Genomic DNA, 9,439 nt, shown 5'->3' on the forward strand with positions numbered 1-9,439 from the left:
GCCCATGAAAATTATACCAGGAGAGAAGTGAGAATGCATACTTACAGGATGCCATTTACTCAGTGGTAACTCTGCATATTTGTGTATTCTTCTTAACTTTGTGCAATGGGTAAGCTGCTTTGCATTTACCACTAGTTAATAATGTGAAGTGACTGACTCACTGAAGGTTCCCATTCTCACCTTTCAAGAACTTTTTCTTTTTTTTTTTCTTTTTCGAGAGCAAATTAATTTAGACTAAGATACCAAGGGAATGCAGAGTGTAATATAGTTACACTGCAGAAGAGCAGCTACATCAAGGATGCACTTTAGAACCATATAAATGTAGTGTAAGAGAGTCACAAAACAAAAGATCACTTGGAAGAATGTTGGATTTGTCCAAATACATAATTGCCTAGAGTGACACAGCAATACCTTTCAGTGTTTTTAAAGTATCAAGAAATATGATGGGAAGACTCCATAGAAGGAAGGGTACTATTGGCTTATTGATGAAAATTTCATTTTCTAAAAATGACTACATGCTCATATGTCATCACCTTAAACAAGGAGTTGATTTCATGAGCGTAGTAGGTATTTACTGTGACCTGAGAAAAATCATATCCCCAGTCAGCACAGACTTACGTGTCAAGAAAAAGTTGTCGTGCATCATCTTCAAATAGGAGTTGCCAAATGATCAGGTCTTGTTGATGAAGTGTAATTATTGATACTTTGATTCCACATCCATCTTTGCAAAGGTTTCCTGAAGAGGTTAATTTAAGACTTTTATTATCAAAGTTGATGTTGGGAGTAGTTTCACTACATGGCTTTTGATGCCCTGGAAATAATTACTGGATGCATGTTTACTTTATTTGCTGTATGCTTTTTGTTTTTTAATTCGGTCAGCTGAGATGTTTGAAGGAAGTGCAGGATATAGTTGAGGAGCCATCTCTGTTTCGTAGATATGACTTCTCATTGGAATAGCTGGTCACTGAAATCTTGGAACAATGGAGGAGGGACCGATAGACACAGGAGCAAAAGGCTTTCATTGTCCTTGTGTTGTGTGACGTTAGGGCAGAGTAGCGAATACTTCAAGGGCTCTCATCCTTGCTTAGACAAGCTCTACTTATTCTGCCATATGTAAGAGATTGCAGTGCAAGCACAACAACAGTAGTTATCCTCATGCCTAGATCAGATACCCCATATGGTAAATTATTTTCAAGCATTAGAGACAAAGGGGGATGCTGTGAACTCTGAAGGCTCAGCTTGTCTCTCTGCTTCCACGCATCTGTTCAGAACTCAGGGTTAATAGTTTAAACTGGAAAATTAATGGAAAAGGGAAACTTGGCAAGCTTCTAAAAGGAAGAAAGATCAAATTGTGTCAAACTAATGTTGCTCCTTCTACACCAAGGTAACAAGCTTCTTGAACAGAGGAGAGGCAGTGAGCGCAGTTTTACTTTAAGTGACTCTAATGACTTTCTGTAAGAAAGTAGGGGAATGTGGTCTGACACCAACTTAAAAGTGAGGTTATAAAAACCTGTTTAGAAAACCCTACTCAGAGTAATTATTAATCATTCACAGTCAGACTGCAAGGATGTATTGAGTGGGATTCTCTACAGTTCTTCTCTGATTTGATGTTATTTGGTATTTTCATTAACAATTTAGATGGCATATGCTGATTAAATTGTAGGGAACACCAGACTTGAGCTAACTACTGACCGAGTAGAAAACAATGACAATTCAAAATGAACTTGTTAAATTCAGAAGAGTTAGAATGTGATTCAGTAAATCCAGAAATTGATTTGACTAATGCGTATTTGTACACTTCAGCAGAAGCAACAATCAGCTGAACAAATACAGGATGGGACAGGACAGGCTGCTGGGGTAGCACTTGTACAGAAAAGTTCTCTTGGGGTTACAGCCAGTCACCAGCTGAACATGATTCAAGGGCATCCTGTTCCTGAAAAAAAAAAAAAAAAATGTTGTGGAATGTATGAACAGGAATGTAGTCTGTAAGATACATGACGTGGTCCTCCTTCCTCATGTGGTAGTAGAAAGCCTTTCTTGGAAGATGGTATCCAGCTGTAGGCACTGCACTTCATGAAAATGTGGAGCAGCTGGAGATAACCAGAGAAAAGCAATGAGAGGGATGGCAGGATGTAAGACTGGGCTTGTTTCAAGGTGGTGGGAGAGACATGTTTTCAAATCGAAGAGGTAGCTGCAAAGGAGGAAATAAATGCTTTCCCTCACTGCTGCAGGTAGGACAAGAAAAACATTACATTGCAGCAGGAGACAAGCATTTAGCTTAGACATCAGAATGGGCAGTTGGCATTGACAGCAGGAAGAGTTAAGCTCTGGAATACCTTTCCTGGGCAGGTTGTGGAATCTCTGGAATTCGAGATTTTAACAGAAAAGTTAGTGGGCACCTTATGGGACTGGTGCAGATGTGGGTTGGAGGTGCTGGGGATAAGGCTAACTGTGCCTTAAGTGCCTCCCAGCTTGTATTTCTTATGCTGCCCTCTTGCATTTTCACACTAAGGCCTTCTGCAAGGGAGTCGGAGAACTACTCTTCTGGACCAAAATGCTGCACTGGCAGAGCTCCTGAGCTTGATCTCAAGGCTCACAGCCATGTGTTTCCTTTTTCATCTTTTCTTTTAAAATAGCACTTGTGGTAATAACATCTGTGGGGAGACTGGCATGCTCTTGTGGAGTGGCCCACGTCTGCGTAGTTAGTACAAACTTTCCGACACCACCCAGCGTAAGGCACTCTCCATTCTTCCATTTCACATTTTTGGGAGTACTTCAGCACTCCAACTTTTTGAGTGAATGTGTCCCACACCTTGAATGTACATTTCTATTGTGTAAGCATAAGCAAAGTGACAGCAGTACTTCATACAAACATACGTGTGGGATTAGTGCACACAACTCCTTGATGCTTCTTAATTGCATGCGTACATGCACTGGGATGATACAGAGTTTGGAGTGACTGATCTCTTACACTGATGTAATTATTGTGGCAGGAATCTTAAACCTTTATCTGGATTTTTGCCAGAGATGGTCTCTTGCTTTGTTTAAACTGAGTTCTCTGCTTTTATTTTTCCTAAAACAACATTCCAACTGAGAAGAGAGCAACCAGGGCTGGTGCAGCCCTGCTTTTTCTTCCCTGAATAGATGTGCAGGTTGCTTGGCACACGTGCAATATCCTATTTCACACGGCCAAAAAAAGTTCCATATTCCTTGACTCCCATCAAGCTTCTGCCTGCCGGTGGAGGGCATTACAGAGGCTTGGGGCAGGGGGAGGAAGAAACTCACTCCCTAACCGTACACTAAAAATAGGCTGATGCTGTGCAAACAGCTTTGCTGTGAACTTCCTTCTGGCATGCAGCCATGCAGCTGCCTTATAGTTTTAAGCCTAGATACCTCTCCAAAACAAGAAGTCACTGAAGTTAAACGCAGTCAGCAACGGTTTTAATCTTATTACTCCCTACTGTGTTGTATCAATTTTAGCTTCCTCCAGAGTGCAGGTAGCTTACTTGGGTTCTAAGTTCAAATTTTTTTACTTAAACCATGGTTAAGACTGGCGCTGGCAATCCCTGAAGTCTGCAAAGTTCAAAGCAGGGAGGAGGCCTTTAATCTAAAACTGAAATACTCAGGTGACACATCCAAAAAGTGCTTTCCTGCAGAGTAAGAATTGCAGTAGCTGGGCTGCAAAACGTTTTTAAACTCTCCAAATTGCTGTTAACTAAACATCCTTAAATCCCAATGTGATGATGTGAAATTGGAAAGTCAGTTCCTTAAATGAGACTAGTTTTAAAAGAATAAACACAAGACACAAGACTGAGCAACAGAAGTAATTCATTTGGGCTTGAAGCCTATGAGTTATTTGGTTTTGCCATATTTTCCAGTGATTTTTACCTACCCACTAGTGCCAACACTTTGCCCTCAAATAAATCACATCACGTTCTGTACGTTTTGACTATGAAGACTGATGTTTCAATGTAAGTATCAAGCTTCCTTGATCTTTGTTTCAATAGTTGTTGATTGTTTAGACATAACAAGATTCATATTTTCCTTTATCATGACTTCTCATTTGTAGCAAGAATCTTGTTTTCTAAGACAGTAATTAAATCACCGGATCATTTTCAGCTATTTCACAGGAATCACTGAAAACACAGTAATTTTGCATAACTGTTTTTTCCCCTCTCGATTTTGTATTGTCAAATACTCAGCTTTTATTTGAATCCTCTGTATCCAATTATCTGATTTGTGTGGCAATTAAGCAGATGATCAGTGTCATTCATTGTACATTACATTCTTTTAAAACTCTCATCAATAACAGGACCACACTAGTCTGTAAATTTGTAATTTAAGATAGGCTTGGCGGGGGTTCAAAGAGACAGGAGCTCTAGTCTGTCTCACTTCCCCTTGGAAGGCTTTTCTGATGCTGCCAAACAATATTTACACCAGAAGGGAACTGAGTTTCGGAAAACTTTTCCAGACTCTGAAGAAACCAAGCAATGTGAGACTTAGATAAGCCTTGGTGAATTTAAAAACTCTTGATGCTATCACTGTGTAAAACTTGTATTAGCCCATCAGATATCACAGATTTGCAATTTGAGGAGTGAATTTCAGTTTAAATAGATAAAATTAAGAGTAGAGGTTTGGCAAAAAAAATGTTATTTGAAGCAAAATTCTCCTATTGTCATCTCTGTTGAGCACTTCATGATATCTTACATTTCTGCAATTATAGGTACAGGTGCTCTGTTCTGCAATTAACTGAACATACTGTTTGCTAAATAGGGTCAGTGTCTGGAGCCAGATAGGTTCAAAAAGCATCAAGCTTGTTTCTTTTTCTGGGACCTTCAGGTTTCTAGCTGTCCGGAGAAAGGGTTCAGATGAGGTCCTGTTTTCTCTGCCCCAGAAGAAAGGTTGTTTTCTCCCCTTGCTACAGGGCCTGGTGGTCCTTTTGAGAAGTTTTCCCCTTCCCATGTCTGTCTCATGGGGGTTTTTGAGGACAGATTTCTGAAGGGGCTTTCCACTGGGACAAGCAGGATTCTGGGTGGGTGTCAGTACACAGGAATTCTAGCTCCCTGGTCATTTATCTTGGGACCCTATAAATTCACTTATTTCCCCTTTTAAATATAAACTGAGTTCTAAAAGCACTCTTCGACTGAACTATCTGACTCTGTCCTCACCAGTCATCTCATCCAGTCTTGCACCCTTAACGCAAATCAAGATTCAGGGTCTGGTGTTACTCCTAGAACAGCGTTTAGTATTTGAGGATCCGAATGACAATTTTGACAGCTCATACCATACAGCTCCAGAGGTCTTGTCTTGCAAAGGAGAATGGAGTCCTGAAGTGCAGTTCCCTCCCAGCCTGGCGTGTGCTTCTCATCTCTGCTTCCCTTGTAATCTGCCCAGAGAAGATTTCTGAGATACTTGAACGGCTGCCACGATCTGCATGGGAGGCAGGGGCCTTGGCATATGAGCTCTGCCACCTGATGCCTAGTCTGCATTGAGACAGCGCCAGCTGGATCTGCAAGCCTCGGCAAATACAGCCTTCTATCAGCGAGTTACCTAATCGGGTTGCTGCCTTGTGGCCTCTTGCTGGTCTTCCTCATTCTTCTCCCCTGTTGCTGAAACAGCCTTGCCACCTCCTCTTGCCTTCTCTCAAGTTTCTGTCCTCAGGTGACAGCCTGTTGGCCCCTTTGTGCATGCTGGTATCAACAGGTTCCAGATTTTTTTTTTTTTTTTTTAAACAATTCTTGCGTCTGGCTCACCTGTGCGTAGCTGTACAGACACCTCTTCTGAGACACGCGACACAGCTAGTCTTTAGAAACGCTTCCTGGGGTTTGCAGGCAGGTCACCTGCCTGGTGAAAGCAGATTAACCTTTTCATTCCTCAGAAAGCAACTGAGCAAGGGGGAGAACCCTGCGTCTCTCCCTCACTCCCCCTTCCCTGGTGGGAAGACGTCCTGCCAGCACCAACTGCCTGCTTTTGGAGTCATCCAGCCTTCCCTCAGACTTCAGTTGAAGGTACGGTACAAACGAGCTTCCAGTGCAGGTATCCTGGGCTGAAGTCCTGCTGCAGGGTTCTCTTGGTTTCTTGCTAGGATACTTTCATCTAAACATTGACTGAAAAAATGGAGGCTGTGTTAACTAAGTTGCTGGCTAAAATAAGCTGCTCGACTTTAGCAAGAGCACTCCCCATGCCCAGCCCATCTCCCAGAAGTCCTTTTACGCCTGTGTAGTCCTAGGAGTTTGCGGTGCATGCATGTTGCAATGTGGACATCTGTCCACTCCTGTGCTCCCAGAGACCATTTAATTTTGAGTAAGCCAGCAGAGTAACGTGGCTGCCATCAGTCACATTAATTTTGGTGCGGTTTACACTGAAATGTATCACGTAGAAGCTTCTGGGTCACCCAGGTATCTTGTTGATGCAAGTGCTGCTGAATGAGGGGAGCAGAAGAGTTTTCCTTGTTACTGGCATGGAGAAAACATACCTCTCAGTAATGCTTGCTGCGCAGTGAAGGAAGGAATCTGATTTTCATAACTGGTCTTGGCCCTGCTCTTCGTTCTGCTTTGCATTTGCAAGGGATTGCTGGGGACCTCAGGTGACCTCTTCACTGTGAGAAGAGCAATGCATGCGGTCAAAGGAGATGGGTGGGAGGAGTAAAAGGAGGTCAGCCCGGGCTTTACGGTGTCCTTGCGCACGGGGTTTTCGGTGCCACGTGACAACGTCCCTAATAAACGCTGGTGGTTCCCCTCGTGTGGCGTCAGGGATGCTGCACGCACCTGCAGCGAATGGTTAGCATAACAGCTCTGAAGGCTGCTCTGCAGCAAGCACAGAGCTATTGTCATGGCAAAAAAACCCTCCTGGTTTTTTACCTTTTGCTGCATGAAAAGTCAGCAACTCCATCAGGCCACGTTATTCAGTGAGTCACGTTGAGCTTGAAAAACAGCTGTTTCAAACAAAAAAAAAAAAAAAAGAAAAATACCCTTCTGGTAGTTACATTGCTCAGGCTTCAACCTTTGTGTCAGGACAGGTTCAAACAAAAAGAATGTCCTTTGGGCAGGTCTCCAGATTTCAGGTGTGCCTTCCTCCCCATCCAAGCCACTTCTCACACCTCTCCCATGCCCAGGGAGCAAGTTCCCCGGAGAGCGGGAAGAGGAGCAAGCCCAGACGTCAGAGCCGTTGGGGGAAAGGTGGGCACCCCAGGTGCTCGATCACGGCAGCGGGGCTTGGGCTACCGGGAGTCTTGGGAGTCTTGGGTGCCTCCAAGGGCTTAAAGCCCCAACGGCACGGGGTTGTGCTTCAGGTCCGGCAGCACTGAGCCCGTGCCAGCTGCTCTGCTTCAGTGACGGGATCTGCCTCTGCTTGTTTTCTGCCATTTTAAGATAATCCTTGTTTAAATTTCTGCAGGCCCTTAGGCTAGCTGGACCTTGGCTGCACGCTGGCACTCAGTAAATCCCGACGGGCAGGACTTCGGTGTGTCTTTAGGTATGCGTAGTGCCAAGCGCCAGCCTCTCCGCTGTGTTGTGACAGACGCCGTCGCATGTCTGGTCCTGCTGAACCAGGACCACTGGGATAATTCTTAACGGATGTCTGCAAACGAAAGCTGATAAATGCCATAAATACCAGCCCAAAGGGCGGCGTTGTCTGCAGCAATCCAGGACGGCATTTCTGAGGATGGTTGGCATTTTGTGGTAAGCCAACACTGAGTGTTTTGTAGTAATTGTGTAATTCTTGTGTCAGTGACCATTCCTTGCACTACTGAATAAAGAGCAAAATGTCTGTAATTCCTCCAACCCCCCCACCTAGAGTGTGAAAACCTTTTTCCTACAAAGGTTGACAGAGGCAAAGATGTATGTGAAAAAGGAAATTACCTACAGCTCTAGAGGAGTGCATCTGGTCAGAGGATTTGCTTATTTTCATTTTGATAAGTAAATTGTTATTTATTAGCTGAGCAGGAAGAGAAACCGTGGTAAACTCTCATCATCCAGGAAGTCCCAGTCTTGAAACAAGTAAGTAGATAGACACCACTTTCCAAAATCCTTGGAGACTGTCACCACTGAGAATCACTTTGATGACTAATTTCTGCAAAAGCGGAGAACAGGAATAACATTACTTAAAAAGGTCTTTTGCAACAAACAACATCTATTCCCTATTTCTTAGGAAGGGTGTGTCTCTTAAAATTTTTTGGTACATCTGGCTTCCTCTCCCACTTGAAACATTAGGCTAGAAAAATAATTTTAGGCTATTCAAATTACTAGTCAGAATGGAGGGATTTCTCTGTAGCCATGAGGAAGATAGGATGCTTGCATGCTAAATTCATATTTTGGTGAATGCTCTATGTATCATCTAATGAGATATTCCTTTTTGATTTTTCTCTTGATTAAAAATGTTGGTGCTCATCTCAGGACTGGGTTAATATGCCTTGAATTCTCCATTTTTTTCCCATTCTGTCTACACAGACTAATTTCTGGTCACAAGGGAGTCCTGCTGGTCTCAGTTGTTAATCTGCTGAAAATTCGTTGTGCTCTTTGCTTTTTTTGTCTTGTGAAAAAAACAGCAGATAAATTTGGCTAATTCCCTGTCTGTCACCCAGTAGCAATGGCAAAGCTGGGAGGAAAAAATGGGGGGGAAGAGAGGGATGGGTGAATGGGCGGTGACCTGAAGATCTGACTCGGAGCACACTATTTCAAGTGTTTCCAAATGACGCATACTCGATTACTGTCTCCAGGTATCCTGCCACTGGGGGCATGTGGTTACCAATCAAGGTTTTTAAAAGTCTGTTAATAAGGTTACATACAACTGGTGCTCACACAGGCCATGGTTCACTGGGCCTGGGCACTGAGATATGCCTTGCCTGACTGGCAACAGAGGACAAAATAATCACGAAATCAGGAATCTACTCAGAGACAAAACATATTGATTAAATTATTTTGCCTTCTAAAAAGGTGTGCATACCAGAGAAATCAGAAGATTGGCTCTATCACCTTATGCATCACCTAGCCAGAAAATGTGCAGCTCCCAGATACCTCTGAACCCCCTTCCTTCACCCTGCTCTGCAAACCTCGGTGGCCCCTGTACCCGCAAGAACAAAACTGGCCATCTACTAAATCTGTTGCTGATCTCAGCTAACCTACTTCCTGTAATATCAGCAAATATTTCTGCTTTTGTAAATCTGTTCTTCCCTCCATAACGGGGTGCCAGCAGATCCAGGAATGCTTTGGATCTAGGAATGTGCTGGTTGGCAGGAGGAACAAAGAAATTGCTCACCCAGAAGGGTGAAACAGGACTAATGCTTTTGCCCGTTGGGGAGAAATCGCACAGAAGTCAAGCCTACAACTTTTGCATGCCATCAGAAAGGTGCCATTGGATGCTACTTTTAATGGCAGACATTGATATCGGTCATTAACGAGAAATGTCTTCAGTAACTAAAATAAAATCAGAGCCTGAAACA

The sequence above is a fragment of the Harpia harpyja genome, chromosome 18, assembly GCF_026419915.1.
Source record: "Harpia harpyja isolate bHarHar1 chromosome 18, bHarHar1 primary haplotype, whole genome shotgun sequence".
NCBI classification, from domain to species: domain Eukaryota; kingdom Metazoa; phylum Chordata; class Aves; order Accipitriformes; family Accipitridae; genus Harpia; species Harpia harpyja.